The sequence below is a fragment of the Pristiophorus japonicus genome, unplaced genomic scaffold (genome assembly GCF_044704955.1).
Source record: "Pristiophorus japonicus isolate sPriJap1 unplaced genomic scaffold, sPriJap1.hap1 HAP1_SCAFFOLD_233, whole genome shotgun sequence".
In the NCBI taxonomy this organism is placed as follows: Eukaryota; Metazoa; Chordata; class Chondrichthyes; family Pristiophoridae; genus Pristiophorus; species Pristiophorus japonicus.
The window spans coordinates 1003346-1017888 of record NW_027252047.1 but is presented as its reverse complement, the minus strand read 5'-3'; the positions used below and the strand labels follow the sequence as shown (position 1 = coordinate 1017888).

The window sequence follows — 14543 nt, the reverse complement described above, 5'->3', positions numbered from 1 at the left end:
TATTAACAAAAAACAATGTCCCATAACCTTGTTAAATTTTCTGATATCTCTGTTCAGTTCTGTATACACTCAAACTGAATGCTCATAAAAATACTGGAGTGGGAACTCACAGGATAACAGCACAGCTGGCAATGTTTGTGGAATGTATTCGCGCAGCCAAAACGCACAATGACAACCTGGAATGACAAACAGTTAAATGCTTCGTCCCTGGGTGGGCTCGAACCACCAACCTTTCGGTTAACAACCGAACGCGCTAACCCATTGCGCCACAGAGACTGACGCAATTGCACACAGCAAGACATCTCAAACCAGGGTGTCAGTCAGTTAAACCTTCAGATTTCTCTGACCGGGATGGAACTTGTCCACTCTCAGTTGTACTTTTCCCAAGTAAAGGGTGGGACATTCATTGTGGATGTGTGGAAGCAGTCTGATCCCGCACACTGCAGACACTTCCATGTCACCACCAACCAGCTCTCCCACAACCGGTGTGATCTACCTTCCAGCCTTCCGGTGCCTTGTCTGTGACGAAGTATTCTGATTGCCCCGAAGCCAGTATTAGGTTTTAATTCCTTTTCAGCTCCTGACTGCGGATATTGCTGTGATTAAACGCGAACACAATGCTAACAGGGACAGTTCAATTCACCGTTTCTTTGCTTGGTGAAATTTCAAAGATTGAAAGCGACGCACATCAAACCCAAACCTCGTCACCGACTCACTAACTCGACAAAACTTTGCATTTTCTTTCCATGCCAAGCATTTTACATGAATACATTGCAATGCCAACGCACTTTTTACCTGGCAAGACTGAAGTACAAGCTGTGATGAACAGTGTGAAACAGAAACAGCTACTTGAAAAACCATAGCCTCGATGACATCTGTGTGAATTGTTCTGCTTCGATAATTAGCAGAGAGCAAAGAGAGGAAACTGATGGTGTGGATGAGAAAAGGCCGAGCCAAAGTGTACTGTTGGAGATGATTTTGTTGTTTTTGAGAATTGTTTCAAATATTTTACCATGGTTGGTTCCAAAGTGTAATGGTGAGCACTCTGAGATCTGAGTTCAAATCTCGGTGGAACCTGATTCCTTGTTGTCCCAGCTGCTGAAAATTTGGGACAAACAAGTGAAAGACACCTGGTGCTGGTGGGCAGTTTTGTTGCCTTTGTCATTGATACTTGATCTGCAAGTCTAGTTATCAAATCGTGTGCTCAACCGTCAGTTACCTGTTACAAAATGTTGAAAACGGCTGTCTTGCTCTTTTTGCTTCGTTGCTTTTAACCTCGAATTACCCGCACACATTCAGTTGTAGTAAAGGCAGGATCGGGTCTTTTATTTAAACATTCATACCAAACAAACCAAGTATGAAAGATACTGAGAACACTTCACAAAGGCAGCTTGCTTCGATTTCCGTGGCTGCTTGAGACACACACCTTCCGAATGTCCAGTGTCTCTGGTGTCTGCGTGTGTGAGTCTCATCTTTATACTCTTATTTCTTTACATTTAGACAATCACAGCTAACGGCTTTGTGAATTGTTTAACATACAGATTAATATTGCTTGTTTAACCTACAGATGTCATTCAATAGTAACAAAGGTACAATCAAATATTTAACATACAGACAATGACCAGTTACTCATCTCACTGGCTGAAGGCACCACATTGTCTAACAGTCTCTTTCCATCCAAACTTCAATCTTCCTGTTTTTTAATTCAAACTTCAGACCACGTGCTGAAGCAAAGAGTTCAGCAATGCGGGACTGTGCTCCCACATTCCCCCACTTCTTCTCCTCGCCTCTGTGCAGGTCTTATCTGGGTAACATACATTTGCATGGTGGCTCGAGCTCGTTCAACAGCATTGTCCAGTTGTTGTCCTTGTTTTCCAACACGACATCCGCAGTAAATCAAAATGACCAGCACGACCAGCTGAACCAGCACCAGCATAAGGACAGGGTGTATCATTGTGTTCATCACGCCTGTTGCCGTCGGGCTCCATCCCAACAATGACTCCCACCAGCTTACATGTTCAATCTGGTCCAAAGTTGTGTGCACGTTCTCGATTTCCGCAGTGTGATGGATAATGTCCACAACGATTTCTTGATTCAAACTCTGTAGCTGTTGAAATGTTGTATTCCATTTCCGTATTTCCTTCTTCCAAATAGCAGCGCGCTTCGGGTCAAAGTAGGGTTCTTGTAGATTCAGATTCTCAGGATGCCATTTTAAAGTCCGTTGGTCTGTGACCACCATATCCATTTTTACTTAAAAGTCAATTTTCAATTTTTGATGTTTCCAACTGAATTCCATGCTGTTTACATTCAGAAATGTAAACTCACAATCGGTGTCTTCGACTAAGTCTGTTACCCTCTGCACAGGTTTTTAACAATTTCCTCTGCTTTGTGGGAGAAATGTAACAACATCGAGGAAAGGATGACGGAAATGCTGAATAGTCAGTCGAGAGACCCAGTCCTTCTCTCAGTTCACCCTTCGGAACTGCTGTAATTCACTCTCTCGACATTTGCAACGATCCAACTTCTATTTCGCATCCTTTAAGATCATGTTTGTAACTCCCACATTTGAGCTTTTCACTGAACATCTCATCAGTTCTGAGACAGCCCATTCCTGCAGAAACTTTAAATGTTTCTGAACAAGCTTCTCCCACTGCTTTCATCTCTGACTGTTCAGTAACTGCTCCTCGTGTATCTGGGGTGTTGGGGAACTGTCTCTGAAGAGGGGAATCCCCTTCCTCCAGGAGCAACTTCATTTGTCCGGCAGACCTGTGTCCATTTCCCGCTGCCCTTCCACACAAGCCTCGATAAGGGTATGGCCACCCCTATCCTGAAGTAAGGGTCCTAAAGGAACGACATGTGTGGTTGAGGCGCGGCATCCCTATAGGGATCCTCCCTCACCTGCGGAATCTACGCCCAACCTCAGCAACTGAACCGAGGTATCATTCCTGTCTGTGACTCCAGCTTCTCTTTCCTGATTCTTCAACTTTTCTTTTAACTTTTCTAATTCATTAGCCAGTCTATCCCTGTCCTCTAGCAACTGACGACCACCACCTTGTCCTGCTCCTTTTATGTGGCTCCTCGCGGGATTCATCCACTCAGGCCCTTCTGCCTTCCATCGCTGTAACCCCTGTCTCACTTCCATGACTGAAATTCCTGCAGCTCCCTGATACAAGCTTTCTACCCTTGCCAACCATTTATCAAAACGTTCGTCCCCACCCCAGGCATCTACTTCCAGAACTACTGACGGGGGTAGGAGAGTCAAAATGATCTCTCTATGTGTACCATCCCCATAATGACTGATATCAATCCAATTACTTCCCAAACTTTTACACAACTAGAATATACATTACCCAGCCTCCCTGGGTCCTTCCCCTGGTAATAATGCAAGCCGCTTTATTAACTGTGTCCCGAGTGAGTAACAAAGATTTCACCTATTATTCTACCAAGCATGAGACCTGGAAGTTGTTTCAAAACCTACTCCCGTTCCCCAGTGATTCCCTAAAGCTCACAGAACCATGTGAACCCTCGGTTTCTCTGATATGTCCCAGACTGCCACCATCCCAGAATATTACACCACCACTGGGCAAACTTATTAAGATCCTGAAGAGGTGCAGGTCCCACTTCACGAAGGATAGCTCTCATGTCCTGTAACTTGACCCCCTCCTCGCTCATACCAGGTATCCCCAAAACCAGTTAAGGTCGTGTTCCCTTCACGAGCTCCACAGGGAGTAGAGGAATCATGATCCTGCTCTGGCCTTGTCCGCTCGAGCGTGCTTCCCCCACTCTCCACATTACCGGAAGGTCGTGTGTAATGTTGTGGGGTGTTAAGCGCCTGAGTAACCGAAGAGGCATTTAAGTGCTCCGCCTCCGATCCTAACGTTGCCACACGAACCACACGGGTTCGAGGCTCCGAAGTCAGAGAAGACAAAGGAGCTGTGGATGGGAACCATGGGCATTCTCCCTGTCCCTTAATCCCCTTTTCAACTCTCAGACCCGGGGAATCCTCCGAATACCACCCAGCTTTATCAATTGCTGTCTCCGTGGTCAACCTAATACCACCATCTGCTGCAGCTTAGATATTCCTTTCTCGAGATCTTGTTTACGCTTCTGTTCATCAGCAAGATGCTGATTCAGCGTCAGAACAGTCCTGGCTGCCCCGAGTGCCTGAAATCACCAATTCTCTATTTCTTTACTCACTGCTGTTAGCTGCTCTCTGAGTTCTGAGACTTCCCTATCTCGAGCCTCAGCCTCTTCTCCTAACGTTTGAATTCCCAGCATGAGACAATGCAACACGAACGCTGTTCTCTTTTTATCACTTTTTAACCCAAACACTTTAATCATTTTTAACTGGACACTCTTCACTAAGGACTGCCGTGTCTCTCTCCATCCTCCTGTCATTGTTTCCTGTCTTAGCCCATAAGTTCCCCCTTTCGACTCAATCCACTCATTAAGAAATGGCTGGAGCTCAACTGAAATATCCCCTGAGCCTCCCATTACTATCTGAAGATCCCTTTAATCACGACAACTAAGAGAATGCTCACCCCTCGAACTGATGTGTGGGAAACACTTCTTCCAACAACTCAGCCAACTTTCTGCTTCATGTCGGGGACTTCGAATAAGCCAACGAACTTTTGAAAATCACGTCGGGGTCACCAAAATGTTGTAAACGGCTGTCTTGCTCTTTTCGCTTTGTTGCTTTTAATGTCGAATTACCCGCACACTCCGTTGTAGTAAAGGCAGGATCGGGTCTTTTATTTAAACGTTCATACTAAACAAACCAAGTGTGAAAGTTACTGAGAGCACTTCACAAAGGCAGCTTGCTTCGATTTCCGTGGCTGCTTGAGACACACACCTTCCGAATGTCCAGTGTCTCTGCTGTCTATGTCTCTGCAGTCCATAAATGTCAACTTTATACTGAAAAAGCCTTTGAACACTTATTCGTTCCATTTAGACAATCCTGACGAACTGCTTTCTGAATCTTTTAACAGACAGACTTAATATTGCTTGTTTAACCTGCAGATGTCATTAAATAGTAACAAGGTTACACTCAAATACTGAACATACAGACATCATAAAATCGTTTCGTCCTGAGTTTCCATTATTCCCACCGTAACAAGGTACTCAAATATTTAACATCCAGACAATGACCAGTTACTCATCTCACTGGCTGCAAGGCACCACATTGTCTAACAGTCTCTTTACCATCCAAACTTCAATCTTCCTGTTATTTAATCCAAACTTCAGACTGCATGCTGAAGCAAAGAGTTCAGCAATGCGGGACTGTGCTAACACAGAGCACAGGATTTGACAACGAGACTTGCAGATCAAGCATCAATGACAAAGGCAACAAAACTGCCCACCAGCACCAGGTGTCTCTCAGTTGTTTGTCCCAAATTTTTAGCATCTGCAACAGCAAGCATTCAGTTTCCACCGAGATTTAATCTCAGATCGCTGGATTCATGTCCAGAGTGCTCACCATTACACCATGAAACCAACGATGCCAAATTCTATGAAACATTTCTCAAAAACAATATCATCTCCAACATTACACTTTGGCTCAGCATTTTCTCATCCACACCGTCAGTTTCCCCACTTTACGCTCTGCTAATTATCGATGCAGAGCAATTCACACAGATACCGTCGAGGCTATGGGTTCTCAAGTAGCTGTTTCTGTTTCACACTGTTCATCACAGCTTGTACTTCAGTCTTGCCAGGTAAAAAGTGCATTGGCATTGCAATGCACTTATGCAAAATACTTGGCATGAAAAGAAAATGCAACTTTTTATTGAGTGCAAAACATGCATTGCCTGCATTTCAAAAAGCGTTGCTTTTATTCATCCTGCTGAATGCATATTGCACAGATAATCTCAGCACACATTGTGCAGGCAAAGGCAGCATTAGACAACAAGCTAGTTTCTCCTCCGCTGATTTGTAACAGGTAACTGACGGTTGAGCACACGATTTGATAACGAGACTTGTAGATCAAGCATCAATGACAAAGGCAACAAAATTGCCCACCAGCACCAGGTGTCTTTCACTTGTTTGTCCAAAATTATTAAATTATTGACTCTCATTCAATTAGCATTTCTTTAATTATGCAAATGAAGATCATCGGTTAATTAATGATGTTTTCCGGTGAATGTAGGATAACATTTAACAAAAAGCCCCAACGTGGGGCTCGAACCAGCGACCCTAAGCTTAATAGTTTCATGCTCTCCCAATTGATCGAGTGGGGCTTCTGCCAAATGCTGGTTTTTGTCGCTGATTGCAGCCAGGCGCCTGTTGGCTCCGCCCCAGATGTTTAAACTTGCTGTCGACGAACTGCCAGGATCTTCTTGAATGGTGGACCAGGCTCGAGGGGCCGAATGGCCGACTCGGGATCCGAATCCTGACATGTTTATCATCTCATGACTTTTCACAGGAGAACAAACTCGCCCCTGAGCATGCATGAGGAGAAAGCTCCAGAAAATATTCCCGCCCGGTGAGCTTTCGCGTGTGAGGCGAACGTGTTAACCGCTACACTGCGGAAACATCTCCACTTTCAGCACCAGGTCAGACGGAAATGTTAAGCGAGCAGGTGAACTGCAGAATGCCACGTTTGAAGAGTTGGTCGAGTTGTCAAACAATGAGTTTCGCTTAATGATTAAAAGCAGAAAGTGTCAGACATTGGATTTGAACCCACTCCTCCACATGCAATTGCAATCCAAACACAGCACCTTTGACCGCTCAGCCATCCTGACTCGCTGCTGCTGTGTCTGGCCCCCTGCAGGTTGATTTTGAACTTTTGTGTCCTGTCACATAAAATAAATGAGGGCAGCAGGCGTATCTCTGCCTGACACCGGGAAACAGTGAGACAGACCTTGGAGCAAGGGTCTGGTTATTAAGACACAGTAAAGAAAATATTGATTCCGGAATTATCCCAATGGTCAGGAACCCTGACATGATTTCGATAGCAGTGTTCTCATTTCGAGTGAGAAGTGTTACCGTTGCACCACTTGCTCTACACAACGATTATGAGATGTTTATCTATATGAACGTTCCTCAAAATAAGGGCTTTAAAATCCCCGCCCATTCCCACTCGGAGTCAGAAGCAGCGCTCACTTGCCAGTCACCGTCCGTTTTTTTGTTGAACTTTTGTTTTTATTTCACGGGAAAGCATCATTACTTAACCCAATGTCATCTTTTGCACAATTAAAAAGAAATGCTGACTGAGGGACAGTCGATACTTCAATCATTTCTTCTGTGTTTTGCATGTTAACTGTTAAACCAGATCCCATTTTACACAATTTTTGTCGGGGATTGTTTCAAAATCTTCATTGCTTATGACAACGGGAATCTGGGGCAACTTTTGTCAAATTTAACAGCACCGGTTAATCCAACCATGCACAGAAAATAGAATCAGTAGTGAAGATAAAATCCCACGGTGCTCATTTTCAGATTCAACATCGTAGGATTTCAAATAAAGTGCAAGAATTATACAGTGAAAAGATTTGGAAGTGTTATTTGAATTTGTGTCTTTAATTAAACTTTGTGGCGTCTGACTCCCGTTCATGCCTCTGCTGAATAAGAAAGGAGGGTTTGACGTTGACCAGACTGCACTGCCCCTGTTATTTGTGAGCTCATCCTTTATATTCAATGGTTTCTCGCCCTTTGATGGGCTGCAGTGTAGCGGATATCACGTTGGCCTCACACGCAAAAGGTCCCCGGTGGATCTGTTTTCTCTCACTCAAAGTTATCTATTTATTGAATAAAGAGCAATTAAGGAATAAGGGAGCACTTTTGCCGGGAGAATGAATTGCAAATAAAAACAGCAATTGCTGGAAATCTCAGCAGGTCAGGCAGCATTTGCCAGGAGACGAAACTCGCTTCGGATTGTTCCACTATAGCAACTTTAAACATAATATTCCCGCCCGGGATTGAACCAGGGACCTTTCACATATTAAGCAAAGGTGATAACCACTACACTACGGAAACCTTTGGCAAAGCTGACACAACAGACACAACAGAGGGGAGCTGACCAGTGAGCTCCTTCTGTGCTGGCTCACCTGAAACAACTTCTGTCCCACACTGAAAGTTCTCAATCCTTCTCCTCCGCTGCCCTTTACAGAAAGGTCACGGATCACCCAGCCACCGTGTTCACTTCCACATCCTCACAGTGGGGCCACAGAGACTCCCACCATCTCCCCGCGATCAGCGAACTCAAAATTAAACCCGGAACACGTGTCCAGCAACGGGCAGGAGAAACAAGAGAATCTGTCAGCTCGGTCCGTAACAGAAAGTAATGGGGTTATTCATGGTGATTACAGCAATTACTAATCGTCTCACAGACCTCAATTATTTTTAATTTGACAAATTGATCGAGTATCGTTATCAGGTTAGTGCGCCGGATCTTAATCCCTCGACCACCAGGGAACAGTTATGATACATGTAGATATATTTATATATATGTATATATGAACCTGAATATCAACGGCGAGCTGCCTAGGCCTCATGGTGCAACGGTGGTGCATCTAACTTTGAGTGAGAGAAATTCTTTTCGACAATGAAACCCATTACATCTTTTGTTCCCTTTTAAACACGAGAAACTGAGACGAGGAATAAACAAAGAAATAAAAGCACAGGGATATAGACAAGAGGAAGAGAGAAGGGGAAATACTGTCCCCACCCAGAACTAATGCAGAAACCCCTCTGCTGCGCTCGGGGTGGCCACCCACAGCCTCGATACACTAACGTCCCAACAGCTCATTGACTGTCGGAGTGGGACCGTGCGGCGCTTCAGAAGACAGGTCAAAAATGCAAAGTCACTGATTCGGTCTCTTGTGCTCCAGCTGCAATGAATAGATACACACAATAACATGCTTTTATAATGGTTACACTTTATCGCCATTCTTGTCAAGCAGTTGTTTCGTTGGACCAGGGATATGATTCTCACTTCAGGGTTGTTAATGGCAATTTGCGAGAGATTCCACGTTTAAATACCGAATGAGCCCTTTCAATTTGCATAGAACTTATGCAAACTAGTGTTATGTCTGTAAACCTGTAAATACCTTGTTTAACCACTAGAGGGCTCATCCCCTGGAGTCCAAAGGGATCCCACAATCCCTTGGGAGCACTTGTACTTAAGGAGGCCTCACAGGCTGGAGAAGCACTCTGGAGACCTGCAATAAAAGACTGAGGTCACAAATTACTTTGAGCTCACAGTATCTGGTCAGACTCTTTATTCATGCAATACAACTGGCGATGAGATACAGATGACGAACCCCACAGCAACGATGCAGAGACCAATGGGCATCCTGGAGAAATTTTCGGAGGGAGATGATTGGGAAACCTTAGTGGAGCGACTCAACCAATACTTCGTGGCAAGCGAGCTGGAAGGAGAAGCGAATGCTGCCAAAGGAAGGGCGATTCACCTCACTGTTTGCGGGGCACCATTTATGGCCTCATACAAAAGCTGCTTGCTCCAGCGAAACGCACAGAGAAATCGTATGTTGATTTGTGCACACTGGTCCGGGAGCATCTTAACCTGAAGGAAAGCGTTCTGATGGCGAGGTTCCGGTTCTACATGTGCAAAAGGTCTGAAGGCCAGGAAGTGGTGAGCTATGTCATCGAGCAAATACACCTTGCAGGCATTTGGAATTTGAAGGACATTTGGAGCACATGCTCAGGGACTTCTTTGTACTTTGCATTGGCCATGAAGTAATACTTTGTCAACTAATTTTGACAGTCGAGACCCCAACCTTGAGTAAGGCCATCGCGATAGCCCAAGCGTTCATCGCCACCAGTGACAATACCAAACAAATCTCTCAGCACACGAGTGCTGTACAAGTACTGTGAACAAAGTAATGTTGTTTTCAAATCGTTACGTACAGGGCAGGCCTCACATGCCTGTTGCTGTACGTCTGCAGATGTCTCAGAGCCCACCATCAAGGGTGATGAATGCTACGCCATTAACATCTTGTTGGCACTTCGGGGGTGATCATCGTTTCCATTCATGCCGCTTCAAAGGATACGTTTGCAAGGGCTGTGGAACAATGGGACACTTGCAACGAATGTGCAGGCAAGCTGCAAACACTGCTAATCCTGCAAACCACTATGTTGCAGAGGAGGGCAGATCCACGGCAGATCACAACGAACCAGAGCATCAGACCGAGGAGGTAGAGGTATATGGGGTGCATCCATTTGCCACAAAGTGCCCCCGATAATGCTGAAGGTTGAATTAAATGGACTCCCGGTGTCAGTGGAGCAAGACATGGACGCGAGCCAGTCCATTATGAGCAGAAAGACTTTTGATAAATCGTGGTGCAGCAAGGCCTCAAGGCCAGTCCTTACTCCCATTCGCACTAAACTGAGAACTTACACAAAGGGCCTGATTCCCGTAATCGGCAGTGCTACTGTAAAGGTCTCCTACGATGGAGCGATACACAAGTTACCACTCTGGGTGGTACCGGGCGATGGCCCCACGCTGCTCGGCAGGAGCTGGCTGGGGAATATACGCTGGAACTGGAACGACATCCGGGTGCTCTCGCCCGTCGACAACATTTCGTCTGCCCAGGTCTTAAACAAATTCCCCTCGTTGTTCGAACCAGGCATCATGAAGTTCCAAGCAGCAAAAGTGCAGATCCACCTAATTCCCGGGGCGCGACCTATCCGTCACAAGGTGAGAGCAGTACGGTACATGATGAGAGAGAGGGTGGAGATCGAGCTGGACAGGCTGCAACGAGAGGGCATCATTTTGCCGATCGAATTCAACGAGCGGACCAGTCCGATTGTTCCAGTCCTCAAGGGAGAGGGCACCGTCAGATTCTGTGGTGATTACAAAGTAACTATCAAATGTTTCTCCCTTCAGGATCAATACCCACTACCAAAGGCAGACAACCTTTTTGCAACGCTGGCGGAGGAAAGACGTTCACGAAGCTGGACTTGACCTCGGCCTACATGACGCAGGAGCTGGAGGAATCATCGAAGGGCCTCACCTGCATGAACACGCACAAAGATCTCTTCATTCACAACAGATGCCCATTTGGGATTCGATCAGCCAGAGAATTCCAGAGAAACATGGAAAGCTTACTAAATTCGGTCCCGCGCACCATGGTCTACCAGGACAACATCTTGGTTGCAGGTCGGAACACAGATGAGCATCTGCAGAACCTGGAGGAGGTTCTTAGTCGGCTTAATCGCGTGGGGCAAAGGTTAAAACGCTCGAAGTGCATTGTCCTGGCGCCCGAAGTGGAGTTCCTGGGGAGAAGAATTGCGGCGGACGGCATCAGGCCTACCGATTCGTAGATGGAGGCAGTCGACAACGCACCAAGGCCACAGAACGTGACGGAGCTGCGGTCGTTTCCAGGACTCCTGAAGTACTTTCGTAACTTCTTACCGGGTCTCAGAACACTGTTCGAACTACTGCACGCTTTACTGCATAAAGAAAACGAATGGGTATGGGGTAAAAGCCAAGAAAATGCCGTTGTAAAAGCTAGAAAACTGTTATACTCAACCAAATTGCTTGTGCTGTATGATGCATGTAAGCGTTTGGTGCTAGCATGTGATGCGTCGTCATACGATGTTGAGTGTGTATTGCTTCAAGCTCATGAATCTGGGAAATTGCAACTGGTTACTTATACATCCAGGAGTCTGTCTAAGGCTGAGAGGGCCTACAGCATGATCGAAAAAGAAGTGTGAACATGTGTTTATGGAGTAAAAAAAATGCATCAATATCTGTTTGGGCTCAAATTTGAATTGGAAACTGACCATAAGCCACTTATTTCCCTCTTTTCTGAAAGTAAGGGGATAAATACAGATGCATCGGCCCGCATCCAGAGATGGGCGCCCACATTGTCCGCATACAACTACGCCATCCGCCACAGACCAGGCACAGAAAACTGTGCCGATGCTCTCAGTAGGCTGCCATTGCCCACCACAGGGGTGGAGATGGCACAGCCCCCAGATTTAGTTATGGTAATGGAAGCATTCGAGAGTGAGCAATCACCTGTTACCGCCCGACAGATTAGAACCTAGATGAGCCAGGATCCCTCATTGTCCATAGTAAAAAACGGTGTGCTCCACGGGAGTTGGTCTCGTGTTCCGTTAGAGATGCAGGAAGAAATAAAGCCGTACCAGCGGCGCAGAGATAAAATGTCCATACAGGCAGACTGTATCAAGTAGTGGTGCCAAAAAAAGGCAGGGACACTTTCATTAGTGATCTCCACAGTACCCACCCAGGCATTGTAATGACTAAAGCGATAGCCAGATCCCACGTGTGGTGGCCCAGTATCGATGCGGACTTAGAGTCCTGCATTCACAGATGTAATACATGCTCGCAGTTAAGCAATGTACCCAGGGAGGCGCTGCTAAGTTTTTGGTCTTGACCCACCAAACCGTGGTCTAGGGTACACATCGACTATGCAGGCCCATTCTTGGGTAAAATGTACCTTGTGGTTGTCGATGCGTACTCCAAGTGGATTGAATGTGAGATGATGTCCGCTGCCACCATTGAAAGCTTGAGGATCATGTTTGCCATGCACGGCCTGCCTAACATTCTTGTCAGTGACAATGGGCTGTGCTTCACCAGTGCTGAGTTCAAAGAGTTCATGACACGCAATGGGATCAAACATGTCACATCTGCCCCGTTTAAACCAACATCCAATGGTCAGACAGAGAGAGCAGTGCAGCAATCAAGCAGCGCTTGAAGAGGGTAACTGAGGGCTCACTGCAGAGTCACCTATCCCGAGTCCTGCTTAGTTACCGCACAAGACCCCACTCGCTCACTGGGTTTCCCTCCGTGGAACTGCTCAAAAAAAGGGCACTGAAGACAAGGCTCTCGTTAGTTCACCCTGATCGATACAAACAGGTAGAGAGCAGGCGGCTTCAAGAGAATACATGTCATGATCAAGTAAATGTGTCATACGAAATCGAGATTAATGATCCTGTATTTATGTTGAACTATGGACAAGGTCCCAAGTGGCTTCCCGGCACTGTCGTGGCCAAAGAGAGGAGTAGGGTGTTCCTGGTCAAACTTTCATATGGACTCACCTGCAAGAAACACTTGGACCAAACCAAACTCAGATTCACGGACTATCCAGAACAACCCACAATAGACTCTACCTTTTTCGCTCCTCCAACACACACACAAGTGGCAATCAACCCAGCGGTTGACCACGAAGCAGAACCCATCACCCGCAGCAGCCCAGCAGGACTCACCACGCCCAGCAGGCCAGCGAGGGCCCAACAAATGATTCACCAAAACCAGCATTTGCACCGAGACGATCAGACAGGGAAAGGAAGGCCACAGATTGACTCAAATTGTAAATAGTTACACTACTGACTTTGAGGAGGCTGGGGTTAGCGGTGCAGGGGGAGTGTTGTTACATATATAAACCTGTAAATACCTTGTTTAACCATCAGAGGGCCCATCCACTGGAGTCCCAAGGGATCCCACAATCCATCAGGAGGCCTCACAGTTTGGAGAGGCACACTGGAGACCTGTAATAAAGGATGACGGCCACACCTTACTTTCAGTTTGCAGTATCTGGTCAGATTCTTTATTCAAGACATAACACTCTGTATTTAGGAGACTGATTTAAAATGTTTATTGCTCATGTGACAAGGAATCTGGGGCGACATTTGTTCAATTTATTTCACGGCAAAAATAGTCTCAAAAATCACGTTCCGCCCGGGATCCTTTCGCGTGTGAAGCGAACGTGATAACAACGACGCTACGGAAACACTGCGGTTCAAATGATGTTAGGAACATAACCAGATGTTTAAACTTGCTGTCGAGGAACTGCCAGGATCTTCTTCAATAGTGGACCAGGCTTGTGGGGCCGAATGGCCTACTCCAGCCCCTAATGCTTCCATACTTATGATCTTATGACCTTTCACAGGAGAACAAACTTGCCCCTGAGCATGCATGAGGAGAAAGCTACAGAAAATATTCCCGCCCAGTGAGCTTTCACTTGTGAGGCAAATATGTGAACCGCGACACTGCGGAAACATCTCCACTTTCAGCATCAGGTCAGACGGAAATGTGAAGCGAGCAGGTGAACTGCTGAATCCCAGTTTTTAGGAGTTAGTCGTGGTGTCAAACAATGAGATTCACGAAAGGATTAAAAGTAAGAAATGTCAGATTCAAATCCACACCTCCAGAGGAGACTGTGAATTGAACACAGCACCTGAGACCGCTCGGACATCCTGACTATTCAGTGCTGTGTGTGGCCACCTCCAGGGTGATTTTGAACTGTTGTGTCCTGTCACATGAAATAAATGAGGGCAGCAGGCGTATCTCTGCCTGACACCGGGGAGACAGTGAGACAAACCTTGGAGCAAGGGTCTGGTTATTGCCAAACAGCAAAAAAAATATTAATTCTGGAAAAACAATTTCCAAAAATACAGCGACCCCAACGTGATTTGAACACATAACCTTCCGATCTGGAGTCCGACATGCTACTATTGCACCACAAGGTCTACATAAGGAGCCTGGGATGTTCGTCTATATGAAGGTTTCACAATACAAGTGGCTTTAAAATCCCCGCCCATTCCCACCAGGTGTC

General features: G+C 46.0%; 2 non-coding genes across 2 annotated transcripts; both read right to left on the bottom strand.

Annotated features, from left to right (window-relative positions):
• Positions 1–202: 202 nt before the first annotated feature.
• On the bottom strand, positions 203–276 carry trnan-guu (transfer RNA asparagine (anticodon GUU)). Its single transcript has one exon. It is a non-coding gene; the product is annotated as a tRNA-Asn (tRNA).
• A 7625-nt stretch (positions 277–7901) lies between these two features.
• On the bottom strand, positions 7902–7974 carry trnai-aau (transfer RNA isoleucine (anticodon AAU)). The gene has a single exon. It is a non-coding gene; the product is annotated as a tRNA-Ile (tRNA).
• Between the last annotated feature and the right edge of the window lie 6569 nt (positions 7975–14543).